Here is a 12,960-nt window from a genome sequence, read left to right on the forward strand (position 1 = left end):
TCCCTAAAACAATAAAAGCTAGCTACCTAGAGTATCTGGGTATAGCATTAATTATAGCATTAGTTATAGCACTAAATACAATGCTATGCTATGTTACCATTGCTACATCTCCCAGTCAATAGAAAGGCTGGAAAACCTGTCACACCCTCCTCCTCCTATGACACACACTTAATCCCCCTTTGTATAATTTAAATCAAAATCTCTGTGTTGTGATGGTATCCATGCCCAAGGTCCAGTCCCTCATTCCCAGACTGTTAAGCAATTAAGATGGTCTCAAGTATTTCTCACTCTTAGACTGCAACCTAGAAGAGGACTTTGGCAGATGAAACAAAGCTATTTCCCAGGCAGAGACACACCACCTGTGGAAACTCTGAAAAGCAAATACTACAAAATCCATTTCCTCACATAAACCAATCAGCCTATCGCCAATACCAGGAAAAATCTCAAACACATTACAAAGCAGACGTTGTGCAGGCACCTAGAAAACAATGCAGTAATAAATAGAACAAATCCTACCAGACTAACCTTGCATGCTCCAACCAACACCGAGTGTATCCAACTACTGGACAATAACTGAAAGGTGGGAGGTGTTAGGGCAGGAATTTTTGGATCCCCTGGTGACACCTTATTAGGCCTGATATAACTGATCAGGGTAATCTTTGTACTTGGAGTTGGTATCGTGTTTGGTACTCAGGGACCACACCACTGTGGGCAGAAGTGGGAGAAGGTTGGGGACTAGTTCAATACAAAAGAGAGTGTGCATGCGTGCGTGTATGCACACGCATACACACTACGAGTGGGTCACACATTTCTATTTCCAGCACAGGAGAGGGTTACCAGAGTGTTTTTGGAGATATAGAGCACACACACACCCCAGGAGAGTGTATCACTGGCTGGAATACAATTTGTTAGTATTTATTTATTTATTTATTTTATTTAATTTAATTTAATTTATATCTCGCCTATCTGGTCGGTTAAGACCACTCTAGGTGGCTAGAGTCGCCGGAAGGGAGAGTAGTTAGGCCATATAGGTTACATCAACTGTACTGCCCCAGTGAACCCTACGACCATGTTGGCATCATTTTGTTGGGTTATTAGCCTAACACAAGGACAGTTGTCACCAAGAGCCCCTTCCGCTAATGTGGTAATTGAAGTGACACAGCTGATGGCAGACTCATGGAATCCAGTTGTTACATATGCCCTCACCTGCCAAAGGATTCTCAGACAGGCTGGCCTTTTTATGTTCAACATCTAAATTCAACAGAATTAACTAAACCCTATAGAAACTGATCTTCCATGCGATGCCACCTGGGATATAAAAGAACCCTCAGTGAGACACTTTCTTAAAGTGGTAAAACCTGCTGCTGGTACCTGGTGTTGAGGGTGTAACGGGACCAGCCCAGCAATAGGATAGAGTAGCTGCCAGATAGATATCCAAATGGGTGGTGCAAGAATGTCAAATGAAACTTGGGCTACTGGCCACACGATATCATGGTACTAAATATTACAGGGTACTACAGTGGTGCCTCACAAGACAAATGCCTCTCAGGAGAAAAAACGCACAAGACAAAAGGTTTTGGCAATGGGGGTTGATGACTCGCAAGACAAATGTTCCTATGGCCGTGCTTCGCAAGAAGAATGTTTTCCTTTTTTCGTTCCTGCCTCATGTTTGCTGATTTTTAAAAGTTTTTCTATGATGTTTAAAAAGTTAGTTTTTTTATTGAAATTTTTAAAATCATCTGCACAATATGTACGCCTTCAAAGAGCACTTAATAAACCCTTTGTAAACCAAATCTGACTTTGTTCTGACTTTTTTTGTCCATAAAGGTAAAGGTAAGGGTAAAGGTTCCCCTTGACAATTTTTGTCCAGTCGTGTTCGACTCTAGGGGGTGGTGCTCATCCCCGTTTCCAAGCCGTAGAGCCAGTGTTTTGTCCGAATACAATCTTCCGTGGTCACATGGCCAGTGCAACTTAGACACAGAACGCTGTTACCTTCCCACCGAGGTGGTCCCTATTTATCTACTTGCATTTGCATGCTTTCGAACCGCTAGGTTGGCAGGAGCTGGGACAAGCAACGGGCACTCACTCCATTGTGCAGATTCGATCTTACGACTGCTGGTCTTCTGACCCTGCAGCACAGGCTTCTGTGGTTTCGCCCACAGCGCCACCACGTCCATAGGAACACATTAATTAGATTTCAATGCATTCATATGGGAAAATGCGTTTTGCAAGATGAATTTTTCGCAAGACAACTTTAACCGCGGAACGAATTAAATTCTTCTTGCGAGGCACCACTGTATTTACAATGGATTATGAGATAGCAGTGTAGCAAGTTGTTTCCTGCTTTATGGGGGCATTACTTTATTTGCTGAAAAAGAGCATACACAATACTGCGGCGCAAACAGAGTGGAAATTGTTACGTAGCTACAGTCATGCCTGCTCTGCGAATTCTGACAAACTTGGTAGAAATATGTGCAAGAAAGAAAAGAGATCTTGCCCAGTCATGTCAGTATGTCAAGGATTACAGTCCATTGTCGCATTTTGGCGGTCTAAGGTCCCTCAACCATGCCATGTACTACATACAAGCAGTGGTGGAAATATTAGCGAGACAGGGGGAACTTTGGAGCTAATAGAACTGAGCAACTTGAGACAGTTATCTTTGCAGAACAGGGAGGCCTTGGACATAATCTTGGCTGTTACAAGAAGGAACGTGTAAACGTATTGGAAAGGAGTGTTGTGTGTATGTCCCCGATTATGGGAAACAAAATTGAGGAACATATAAATCATACGGAGGAAGTAGCAGAGTATCCCATATGGAAGAAAGATGGAACCCATTATCCTGGTCACCAAGCTGGCTACCCAATTTAGGGTGGTGAAAAACAGCTTCTCTGGGAGCAGTAATGATGATAGTAATAGGGCTAGTATGTTGTTGTGTTTTACAGTGTGGCCCCATGCTTTGTGGATGCATAAAAGAGACACATCGTGGTGTGTTTATTCCAATGATGGCAATCAGGGAAATGACCTATGGGTTACCAGAAATTGGGAAGGAAACTATGATTGAAAGAGAGGGAACATTAAAATGCTTTGAGGCTGCCAATGGTAAAGAAAAGTAATGCAAAAGGCAGCAAATTCTGAAATAAGAAAAGAAGAGAGTGTGAGAAATAGAGGAATCAGGGCTGCTTTGGCAGGATCTTGTAGAGACGAAGTAGAAAGCTTCTGTAACCAATTAGTACATGCATTTGTTAATTATGTTGCCGACATTAGGAATTTTAAGGGAGGTCTGGGAAGCCAAGAAGAGAACAAGCAGATGCGGGAGGTGCCCCAGGGTCCTGACAAAAGGATGAAGTGAGTGAACCTGGTTAATAATGAAGAGACTTAATGGGTCAGTTAGAATAACCACAGGGAGGTTAGGAAATGGGGACATATACCAAATAAGAAGCCGATAAGGGTCTGGGGTCCAGGTAAAGAGGAGAGTGGGAGATGGAAACAAAGGTGGGACTTCCTGTGATCAGTTATCGGATAGGCTGCACACCTTGGATGGGGAAACAAGGGAGGGACCCTGCGGCCGGGAAAAGGGGATTAAATATCATGCTACCTGTAATGACGGGTGTACCTACCCAGCTAGGACAGCCGCTTTTGCAAAAGTGTTTTTTTAATAAAGGAGTGCTGTTTGAATTTGTGGTTGTCCGGTTAATGCATTTAAATAACAAGGGGTGAACATTTCTCAGACTTCCATCCTCAGTACCTACCTACCGACTTTCCTTCCTTCCTTCTTTCCTTCCTTACTCCCTCCCTCCCTTCCGACACTCTCAAAACCTTGCTTGATCAAGAAAGTGGCTTCTGTTGCTGGAATGGCCCATTGCCCTGAGAAAAGCTTTTTTTGTACTCCGTATTTTGCTTTTTTGCAAAATGGGTGGAGGTGTTCCTGCTGCCTTCTTTGGTGTCTAATCTCTCCCTCAAGAGGGTGAAGGAGAGAGAGAAAAAATAGGAGAATGAAAAAATGCTAAAAAGGAAAGGAAAGGGGAAGAAAGAGGAGGAGAGAAGAAAAAAGTGAACTTCTGCCTGCCCCAAAGCCTTGAAAAAGGCAGAAAAAGCTCTTCTTCTCCCTCCTGGGGAGGGAAAGAGCAGAAGGCAGGGCTCTTTTTTCCAAGAAAACTTGAGGGACACCCTCCCCCAGAGGGAGGAGAACCACCTCAGATGCCTCCATTTGCCCAGAGGAGCCTCTTTTCCTCTCCTTAAGAAGGGGGGGATGGCTTCCAAGTGAGGAACCCCATTCGCCCCTCCCAGCTGCGCAGGCACAGTGACCCCCCCAGGCCTTTCCCCCGTTTTTTGCTCAGCACTCGGAGGGGAGAGGGAGGGAAACAGGAGCGCCTCCAACCCAGTTGCTTGAGAGGGAGGGAAGCCCCCCCCCCAAGATGAAGGCAGGTGCACACGTGCACACACACAAAGACGAGATGTGCCTCAAGGGACCTGGGCATCTGCAGAGACCCACGGAGATAGGGCCAGATAGCCAGCCAGAAAAGGGGTAGATGATGGGCCTGACCTACCTTCTCTCCGGCCGGCTCTTCTCCTCCACTCCTCTCTGTCTCCCTTTCACACCTTTTTTTCTTGGAAATGTCATTCTATACAATACATCACATGTGTGCGTGTGTCTGTGAGGGGTGGGCGCGAGATCAGGAAAATGTGGCTTACGATCCTTTTATAAGCCACATGTTAGATGGCCAGAATAGCCACTGATCAATTTTGGAGGAATCCTCAAGGGGTTTCAGCTACAACCGGACACAGTGAAAGAGGGCAGACAGCAGTACAGGAAAAATTAACAAAGAAGCTTCAGGCAGCCAAAGGAATAAAATCTCTCTCCCCTCCCATTAATTTATTTGTTGAGGAGGGAGAACCATTGGGGCAACCAACCATCATCCTTCACAGTCTCAGCCCAGGGGACAACGGGATCCTTACCTGAAGAGACCTCGTTGCCAGTAGGAGATTCTGGCGCAGAGATCTCGAGCCTTGATCCAGAGGATCTTGTTGGGGGCAATACGGGGTCACCTCCTCAAAGGCCACTGGAAGCGGGAGGGAGAAAACAGAGTCTTACTGGGTGGAAAAGGCCCCACAACGTCCCAACTTTGTTTGTTTAAAAGGTTTGGAAATTACAGGCGTACTCTGAAGTTCAGCTTCAGTAACTTGAGTCGTATGTCCTATTTTCTGACAAAGAGGACAGCTGGGACAATTACATCTGACTGATTTTGAAACACTGGGCCAGTAGAAATGAGTAGTAATTCTATTCAAGGTCCTTTGGAGGCGAAGGTGGCCAGAAAAAGCAGAAGCGTGGGCTAATGCAAAAAACCTTTTCTCGGTAAGGCTTTGGCACTGTGTCGGGGGAGGCAGGATCTCCTTGTAAGAAAGTCCCAGACCAACCCTGACACAGCCACCCACACCTATGGGGGGACTGTGCTTGGAGGGGCTCCCCAGCCTCAGTGCAAGGAGAGAAGGATGTGGGGGGATGGGCAGGAGAAGGGAAGGAAGAAGAGGCGGAGCAAAAGAGAGGTAGATGCCCCACCCACCCCGAGGCTCCCAACCGAAACATCCGGGGAAATGGCTGGGCTCGGAGGCAGAAACCTCTGCGTGAGCAGACAGCACTCCCTCCCCCCACCCCACCCCACTTTCCGAGTTTACAACCTCAGGGCTAATTAATTGTTCATCAGGCTCCGGCTGCCCATCAGTCCCTTCAGCATGTTTTGAAGGCAAGGAGCTCAACTTCCCCAGCTCAGCAATTTTCTTGTTTTTAAACATTCTGTGCAGCCTTTAGGCCCTTGATTTCTTTCTCATGCCTAATCAACCGGGCTCAGCGAACATACCTGTTTCTTTCTTCAAAATTAAGGAATTCTCATTCGTAGCCCCCTTTTCTCCTGGTCAGAGGGCCTCAGGCCTCCCACAATGTTAGAAACAGTCCTATGGGTTTTAAAAGGCAAATGGGCTGAAGTGTGTGGAAGTGCTAGTTTAAAAAAGGAGAAAACAACACCTCCCGCACAAAAGAGCCACAGAGCAGACGGGCGTTGGAGAAATCAGCTTTCCCGAGGATGACCTCCCTTTCCTTCATCCTTTCCTTCATCCGGCCTAAAGGCCGACAGAAACAGGCAGCGTCTCGGGTTCAGCAATGAATGGCTGTGGCTTCCCTTGAGCTACAGAAAACGTTCTGTCAGAATGCAGAAGGAACAACTCTGGTGACCTGGAAGGGTATCTCTTCACCAGAATAGCCTCGTTCTGTCATTTCTCCCCCCAAACATTCTGGCCGGTTGCAGAAAGAGTCGCCACCCGAAACGCACCAACTCTCACAGGCGCCGAAGCCTGGCAGACCCCGAGGGAGGTGGAAAGAACTTCCCCCCCAACACGGAAAGGCTTGTTTCAAAGAGCCTTTCCTGCCACGTCTCGCCCGCCTGGTTCCTCGTATGTCCCCTCATGATCTCAACTCCTTCCCCCCCCCCAGGCTGGACACTGCCTGCCCCCCCCACCGGACGCTGAGCCTCTTCACCCACAGCCTGGGGATCGGGGCCCCAGAGAGGCCCTGCCCTCCCTCCTTGGCCTTGGCTTGTTTGTGCGTTTGTTGGAGGAGACCCAGAAGAAGGGAAAGGCCAGCCTTGACCGAAGGGAGGGAGGGTGTGTGTGTGGGGGGGTGTGTGTTTTGGGGGTCAGGTTTGCCATCTGGGTTCCTTTCCACTTTTTTTTACTGGGAAATGATCCCCTCTCTGTCTCTGCCCCCCATATGGAACATCCTGGTCTCCCTCCCTCCCCCTCAGGAGCCTAGATCAGCCCCATAACCTGTGAATTGCATTTCTTGGTAGCCCACCATCACCCCCTTGCTTCACCCCCTTTTGCAGCCCCCCTTTGTCCTCCTCCTCCTTCCAACCTCATCAGGCTCATTCCCCCCCCCCCCCGAAGGCTTGCAGGCTTAAAAATAACTTTTCCAAGTTTTGACAGAATGGGGGGGATGTTCAGGTCGGGTTTTCCCCCCTCCCCTTGGGGGTCCCTTGAGGTTTTGACTGGAGTGGGGGGGAGAGAGAGCCCGGCCCCTTTCTCTCTTTCCCCTTTGAAACCCACCCACTCCCCACCCTGAAGGGGGATCTGGACTCTTTCCCCCCCAAAGCAGCCCCCTCCCTCTCCTGAAGACAGACACCCCCCTCCCCCCCACGCAGAGGGGGGGGAGACCCAGAAGAAGCAAAAAGCCAGCCTTGGGGGAGATTTGCCATCTGGGTTCCTCTTCCCTTTTTTCGGGGAAATGACCCCCCCTCTCCGTCTCTGCCCCCCCCAACAGAGCTTATGCGAGGTCCTGGTCTCAATACCTCCCTCCCTCCTCGCCCCCCCCCGACCGTTTCCCACCTCCTGCCCAGACCCGATTGGGGGGGGAGATCCTCGGAGCCCCATAGAGGTGGGGGAGGGGAAGGAGAGGGAGGGAGAGAGGAGGGGGGCGACCTCCGGGGGGGCTTCCGCTTCCTGTGAGAGCAGCGCCTCTTCCCCCTTCATAGCTCTAGGGTCCTCTGGTTTCCCCCCCACAGCAAAGAATGGAGAGAGAAGAAGAAGAGGGTCATGAGGGTCCCTCCCCCCCCCAGTTCGTGCATACCTGAGGCCAAGGAGGAGGAAAGAGGGGGGGGGGTATCGTCGCCAAGGGAGGGGGGCAGAGGGTGAGGCGCCTCTCCTCTTTTCTCTCTCCAGAATCCCCCCCCCCCTCCCGCCTTCCTTCCTTCCTTCCGGGCTTCCCTCCAACCTTGAGGCCTTGAGGGGGGGAGGGGAGGAGAAAAAGGGCGGGAAGGAAGAGAAAGCCCCCAAAGGGCGCAGGCGCGTCAGGGACCAACCGTCCTCTGGTGGGGGAGGGAGAGAAGGGGGCGGGGCCTCTGAGGGGGGGGTCGGTCACTATTTCCCCCCCTCAGGAGGGGATACTGAGGCGAGCGGGGGTGGAGGGGTGGTTCTCCCTTCCCTTCCCTTGGAAGGCTCTCCCCGTTCGGAGCCTCCTTCTCTGAGGGGATTCGCCCGAGGTGGTTTCCCTTCAGGAGCGAAAGGAGGAGGCGCTTCCTTTGCCAAGGGAGGGGGTTTCTCTGCCCTCACCGTCAACGTTTCGTTTTGTGAAGACCGGAATTGGGGATTGTGACGAAGGATCTCTCCAAACTGGGAGAATCGTGGCAAAATGGCAAGTATATATGGAGAGAATTGAAGATTTAATAATATTTCCGCACACCCCCTCTTTTTGGGCCAGATCCTGCCTGGCCACAGTGAAGTGCAAAGTCCTGCAGCTTGGAAGAAGAAACCCAGTGAAGAGTAGTCCGGCTGTTGTGGAGGGAGATGATGGAAGAAGATGATGGAACCCCCCCTTCCTCTCCTCGGCTCTGCCCGTCCCTCGGGTCTCCTTTTCTCTTTCTCTCCCTCCCTTTTTTCTGCCTCTTTGTGGGGAGACCTGGGGGGGCCCTTTCCCCCCTCCCCTTTGGAGCCTTCCTGCCCTTCAATCTCCCCCCCCATTGTTTTTGCCCTTCCTCCCCCCCACAGCGTTCGTGCGGGGAGGGGGAAGCGGGAGGGAACCTAGAGCTACGAAGGGGACGGAGAAGAGCTCCTCCCCGGGAGAACCTTCGAAGGGGAGCCGGAAGCAGCAGGACCTGCAGCGCCTGCCTGCCTTCCTCCTCCTCTTCCTCCTCTTCCCCCCTCTTTGGCCGGAGGGGGGGGGAACGCCTGGAGAGAAGAAGAAGCGGGGGCTCTTGCGGGGGAGGGGTTGGCACCTCCCAGATCGGGACCTGGACGGAGGTTGGGCGACGGAGGGGCAGATCGGGTGGGGGGGGGCTAAGATTTGCGCGGGGGGGGGAGGTTTGAGGTGGCCACTCTCGGGGTAGGGGGGCGGCTTCACCGGACACGGCCGACTTTGCCTCCTGCTGTTGCAAGGCCGTTTTTCCCTCTGGGTCTCCTCGAGAGAGAGAAGGGGATTGAAAGGGGGGCAGGAGCAGTGGGGCTGACGAGGGAGGGGGGTCCTCCCTGCATCTTTCCTGCGAGGGAGGGGGAAACGTTTGCAGGTCCTCTTGCTCTTTTGCACACACACACTATGTGTGTCTGTTTCTCTCTGTGTGACTCTCTGTGTGTTGTGTGTGTGTTTTCCCGGATGATCCGGCAGAGAGGAGGGTTAGCTGGATCCCTCGCAAGACCAGGTCCTGAGCTGAGGATCAACTGCAAGAGGGGGAGGTGGATTCCCTGTTGTGTTGTTTATGTGAACACAGACCCTCTTTTCCCTAAAGGCAGGCAGGAGAGAAGCTGGAGAGAGAGAGAAGGGGGTGGACTTTCCTCCACGGGATCTTTCTGGAGCAGAGGCTGGAAGGGGGATCCATCTCTCCAGGAACGGTCTTTTCTTGGAAGTCGTTCTCTTTCCCTCCCTCCACTGCCAAAACGGTTCTGGTCTTTGGGTCCCAAAGGCACAATTCAGGGCCATCAGCTCTGCAAAAGACCTGCCCCCTCGCTCCTCCTTCCAAGGGATTCGCCCTCCTGCCTCCAGTTTGTGGCTCTCCATGGGGTAGAACAAAAAATGGGCTTTGGAAAGACTCCGGAAGAGGCTCCGGTCCTTCCACGTGGAGGGCAGGAGGAAAGAAGGACCAGAAAAGGCAACCCCAGCCTCTCCTTCTGGGGTGTCTCTCCCAGCGGGTCTTTTGTGGAGTGAATGTCTCTGAAGGCTCCGTTCCAGACAAAGTGATCTTGAAAGGCTTCTACTGCAGGGGCAGCCCACACCAAGACTCCCCACCCCCACCCTTGGTGGCCGCCTTTCTAAAATCCTGCGAGGTTGGCAGTGAGCTCGAAGGGAAGAGCAAAGCAAAGTTAGGGGTTGGAAGAGAGCCAGCGAGAAAAGTCCTGAGACCTAAACTCTGCCCACCTTGGGTCGGCAACCCCACGACACACAGGGCCCTTGGCCCACGGAAGGCATGGAGGCCGAGGAGCGCCTTTGGAGACACGCTCTGCGTAAGAATCCCTGAAATGACAAGAAATAACAAAGGGTCCCATGAGAACAGAGGTTCACTACATCACACGGGCTCTGGTGTTTTCTAGATGTTGATTTTGTTTACTGTTTTTAGTGTAGCTTTGGTTTGATTCTTTGAAAGGTTTGTAGACTTCTTGTTTTTAGCTTAAATCTTTCTCCCAGCTCCTCGCCAACCTAGCAGTTCGAAAGCATGTAAATGCGAGTAGACTTTTGGTACTGGGAGCCCTCAACCTCCATGCCAAGGCCACTTTATCAGGGGCAGCTCAGGACTTCATGGCTGCCATGACAACCATGGGGCTGTCTCAACATGTCATCGGCCCGACTCATGAGAAAGGCCATACACTTGACCTAGTATTCTCAACGGGACAGGGTGGTGGTGGTCCAGATGTGGTGGATTTATCTTTGACCCTGTTGTCATGGTTGGACCATTTCCTGGTAAAGTTTAGACTCTGCCACTACTACCCTCTGCAGGGGTGGGGGATCAATTAAAATGATCCACCCCCAGAGACTTATGGATCCTGAAGGATTCCTGAATGCTCTAGGGGAGTTTCCAGCTGATAAAGTCGGTGCTCCTGTCGAAGCCCAGGTCGCCTTGTGGTACAAGGAGATGGCCTGGGCGGTTGACACGATCGCACCTAGGCGCCCTCTCCCTGCCCGCAGAGCCTATATGGCTCCATGGTATACAGAGGAGCTTTTGGCTATGAAACGGTTGGGGAGACGGCTTGAGCGCAGATGGAGGAAATATCGCTGCGACTATGACCAAACACAGCTTAGAGCCCATTATTGGGCCTACTCTGTGGCAATACGGCTAGCGAAATGCCAGTATTTCTCCAGCTGTATCGCTTCCTCGGTGTGTCGTCCAGCAGAGCTATTTCAAGTGGTCCGGGACCTCCTTCAACCTAATGGTTCAGTGGAGGTCCTGGACTCCTCAGTGGCTCACTGTAATGAATTTGCTACACACTTTGAGGGAAAAATTGCTCAGATTCGCAAAGATTTGGACTCCACTGTTGATGCAGAGCCTATGGTTGTGTCCAGTGCTCCGGACTTATGTCATAATTTATTGGACGAGTTCCAGTTGTTGCGACCTGGGAATGTGGACAGGCTGCTTGGATCGGTTCGTGCCACCACTACACAACTCGACCCTTGCCCATCATGGCTAATAAAAAAATCTGCCGGGGGGGTTGCACCTGGGTCCTGGAGTTCATCAACTCCTCGTTAAGAGAGGGAGTGGTCCCTGCCCCATTAAAGGAGGCAGTGATCCGCCCACTCCTAAAAAAAACTAATCTGGACCCAGGTCTAGTGATCAACTATCGACCAATAGCAAACCTCCCTTTTCTGGCCAAGGTGTTGGAACGTGTGTTGGCTGAGGAGCTCCAAACTCTCCTGGATGAAACGGATTATCTAGATCCATTTCAATCGGGTTTCAGGCCGGATTATGGGATGAAACCTGCCTTGGTCGCCCTGTTTGATGACCTTTGCCGGGAGAAAGACAGGGGCAATGCATCCCTGTTGATTCTCCTGGACCTCTCAGCGGCTTTCGACACCATTGACCATGGTGTCCTTCTGGACAGACTGGCTGGGATGGGAATCAGAGGCACTGTTTTACAGTGGTTCCACTCCTACCTGGATGATCGAGTCCAGAAGGTGGTGCTGGGGGACAGTAGCTTTGATCCATGGCCGTTGCGTCATGGGGTTACTCAGGGCTCTATACTGTCCCCCATGCTGTTCAATATCTACATGAAACCACTGAGGGTGGTCGTTGGGAGGTTTGGGCTGAGGAGTCAGCAATATGCTGATGATACCCAGCTCTACCTATCATTCTCTACCAATCCAGGTGTGGCAGTCACCATTCTGAACTCGTGCCTGGACTCAATAATGGTCTGGATCACTGGTTCTTAACCTTGGGTTACTCAGGAGTTTTGGACTGCAACTCCCAGAAGCCTTCACCACCAACTGTGCTGGCTGGGGTTTCTGGGAGTTGCAGTTCAAAAACATCCGAGTAACAAAGGTTAAGAACCACTGGTCTGGATGAGGATCAATAAACTGAGGCTCAATCCAGACAAGTCTGAAGTGCTGCTGGTTAGGTTAGGCCCTTTAACCAGATAGGTTAAAGGGCCATTTCCCTGCCTTAGACGGGATTACACTCCCCCTAAAGGACAGGATCCGCAGCTTGAGGGTGCTTCTTGACCCCGGTCTGACCTTGGAAGCCCAGGTGGACTCGGTGTCCAGGGGTGCCTTCTTACAGCTGCAGAGAATATATCAACTTCGCCCTTACCTGGATGAGCAGAGCCTGGCAGCAGTCACTCATGCACTGGTAACAACCAGACTGAACTATTGCAATGCGCTATACGTGGGGCAGCCTTTGAAGACGGTCCGGCGAGTGCAACTGGCACAGAACCGGGCTGTGCGGCTGGTAAGTGGTGCCGCCGCACAGACTCATATCACGCTGGTTCTGAAAAATTCACACTGGCTGCCGGTTGCTGCTTGGGCCCAATTCAAAGTGCTTACTTTGACATACAAAGTCCTAAACGGCTTAGGACCTGGTTACCTAAAGGACTGCCTTCTTCTATATGAGCCTGCCCGTCCTCTAAGATCAGGCCAGGAGGCCCTTCTGAAGGGGCCATTCCTGAAAGAGGTGAGCGGGATGGCATGTGGAAATAGGGCCTTCTCAGCTGTTGCCCCCCAACTTTGGAATGCCCTCCCTTTAGAGATCCGCCTGGCTCCAACACTCTTGGCTTTTCGGCGCCAGGCAAAAACCTTTCTGTTTGGCCAGCATTTTAATTAAACAATATTCCTTAGCTGGCCATATGAGCAGCAGGACTTATTAATTTTAATGTTTTAAGAATTATTTTAATATATGCTATTTTATATTGTCTTTTAAAATGTTTTTAAGTTTTGATGTTGTACACCACCCAGGGGCCACTGTTGATGGTGCGGCTAAAAAATATTGTAAATAAATAAAT

At 51.0% G+C, this 12,960-nt stretch overlaps 2 protein-coding genes across 5 annotated transcripts in view; both read right to left on the reverse strand.

Annotated features, from left to right (window-relative positions):
* Positions 1 to 12,960, reverse strand: part of LOC144584981 (uncharacterized) — a 464,602-nt gene that overhangs the window by 309,928 nt on the left and 141,714 nt on the right.
* LOC144584976 (uncharacterized) overlaps positions 1 to 12,960 on the reverse strand; it is a 178,045-nt gene that overhangs the window by 23,402 nt on the left and 141,683 nt on the right. Inside the window, exons 1-2 of one of the 4 annotated variants that reach the window (XM_078382371.1) lie at positions 7,616 to 7,745; positions 4,957 to 5,060 (exon numbers count right to left, since the gene is read on the reverse strand). The gene's annotated coding sequence lies outside the window, so the exon portion shown is untranslated. Of the gene's footprint in view, positions 1 to 4,956; positions 5,061 to 5,855; positions 6,122 to 7,374; positions 7,394 to 7,615; positions 7,746 to 12,960 lie in introns of those variants that run through there. The other 3 variants (XM_078382370.1, XM_078382368.1, XM_078382369.1) reach the window with 3 other exon arrangements.

The sequence above is a fragment of the Pogona vitticeps genome, chromosome W (assembly GCF_051106095.1).
Source record: "Pogona vitticeps strain Pit_001003342236 chromosome W, PviZW2.1, whole genome shotgun sequence".
Taxonomy (NCBI): Eukaryota; Metazoa; Chordata; class Lepidosauria; order Squamata; family Agamidae; genus Pogona; species Pogona vitticeps.